The following is a 2,589-nucleotide window of genomic DNA, read 5'->3' as shown; positions in this document are numbered from 1 at the left end:
TATCACTTATAAGTACCAGATCATCTATATATTACTTATAAGCACCAGATCATCTATATATCACTTATATGTACCGGATCATCTATATATTACTTATAAGTACCGGATCATCTATATATTACTTATAAGCACCGGATCATCTATATATCACTTATAAGTACCGGATCATCTATATATCACTTATAAGTACCGGATCATCTATATATCACTTATAAGTACCGGATCATCTATATATTACTTATAAGCACCAGATCATCTATATATCACTTATAAGCACCAGATCATCTATATATTACTTATAAGTACCGGATCATCTATATATCACTTATAAGTACCGGATCATCTATATATTACTTATAAGTACCGGATCCATCTATACAAAGTACCGGATCATCTATATATCACTTATAAGTACCGGATCATCTATATATCACTTATAAGCACCGGATCATCTATATATTACTTATAAGCACCGGATCATCTATATATTACTTATAAGCACCGGATCATCTATATATCACTTATAAGTACCGGATCATCTATATATTACTTATAAGTACCGGATCCATCTATACAAGTACCGGATCCATCTATATATTACTTATAAGTACCGGATCATCTATATATCACTTATAAGCACCAGATCATCTATATATTACTTATAAGCACCGGATCATCTATATATCACTTATAAGTACCGGATCATCTATATATCACTTATAAGCACCAGATCATCTATATATTACTTATAAGCACCGGATCATCTATATATTACTTATAAGTACCGGATCATCTATATATTACTTATAAGTACCAGATCATCTATATATCACTTATAAGTACCGGATCATCTATATATTACTTATAAGTACCGGATCATCTATATATCACTTATAAGTACCGGATCATCTATATATTACTTATAAGCACCAGATCATCTATATATTACTTATAAGTACCAGATCATCTATATATTACTTATAAGTACCGGATCATCTATATATCACTTATAAGCACCAGATCATCTATATATTACTTATAAGTACCGGATCATCTATATATTACTTATAAGCACCAGATCATCTATATATTACTTATAAGTACCAGATCATCTATATATTACTTATAAGCACCAGATCATCTATATATTACTTATAAGCACCGGATCATCTATATATCACTTATAAGTACCAGATCATCTATATATTACTTATAAGTACCGGATCATCTATATATCACTTATAAGTACCGGATCATCTATATATCACTTATAAGTACCGGATCATCTATATAAGCACCAGATCATCTATATATCACTTATAAGCACCAGATCATCTATATATTACTTATAAGTACCGGATCATCTATATATCACTTATAAGCACCGGATCATCTATATATCACTTATAAGTACCGGATCATCTATATATCACTTATAAGCACCGGATCATCTATATATTACTTATAAGTACCGGATCATCTATATATCACTTATAAGCACCAGATCATCTATATATCACTTATAAGCACCGGATCATCTATATATTACTTATAAGTACCGGATCATCTATATATCACTTATAAGCACCAGATCATCTATATATTACTTATAAGTCCCGGATCATCTATATATTACTTATAAGTACCGGATCATCTATATATTACTTATAAGCACCGGATCATCTATATATTACTTATAAGCACCGGATCATCTATATATCACTTATAAGCACCGGATCATCTATATATTACTTATAAGTACCGGATCATCTATATATCACTTATAAGCACCAGATCATCTATATATTACTTATAAGTACCGGATCATCTATATATTACTTATAAGCACCGGATCATCTATATATTACTTATAAGCACCGGATCATCTATATATTACTTATAAGCACCAGATCATCTATATATCACTTATAAGTACCGGATCATCTATATATCACTTATAAGCACCAGATCATCTATATATCACTTATAAGTACCGGATCATCTATATATCACTTATAAGCACCAGATCATCTATATATTACTTATAAGTACCGGATCATCTATATATTACTTATAAGCACCAGATCATCTATATATTACTTATATGTACCGGATCATCTATATATCACTTATAAGCACCGGATCATCTATATATTACTTATAAGTACCGGATCATCTATATATCACTTATAAGCACCAGATCATCTATATATTACTTATAAGTACCGGATCATCTATATATCACTTATAAGCACCAGATCATCTATATATTACTTATATGTACCGGATCATCTATATATCACTTATAAGCACCAGATCATCTATATATTACTTATAAGTACCGGATCATCTATATATTACTTATAAGCACCAGATCATCTATATATTACTTATATGTACCGGATCATCTATATATTACTTATAAGCCCCAGATCATCTATATATTACTTATAAGCACCAGATCATCTATATATTACTTATATGTACCGGATCATCTATATATTACTTATAAGCACCAGATCATCTATATATCACTTATAAGTACCGGATCATCTATATATTACTTATAAGCACCAGATCATCTATATA

The sequence above is a fragment of the Rhinoderma darwinii genome, unplaced genomic scaffold, assembly GCF_050947455.1.
Source record: "Rhinoderma darwinii isolate aRhiDar2 unplaced genomic scaffold, aRhiDar2.hap1 Scaffold_4546, whole genome shotgun sequence".
Taxonomy (NCBI): domain Eukaryota; kingdom Metazoa; phylum Chordata; class Amphibia; order Anura; family Rhinodermatidae; genus Rhinoderma; species Rhinoderma darwinii.
The sequence above is the reverse complement of the archived record's forward strand: the minus strand, read 5'-3'. Positions refer to the sequence as shown.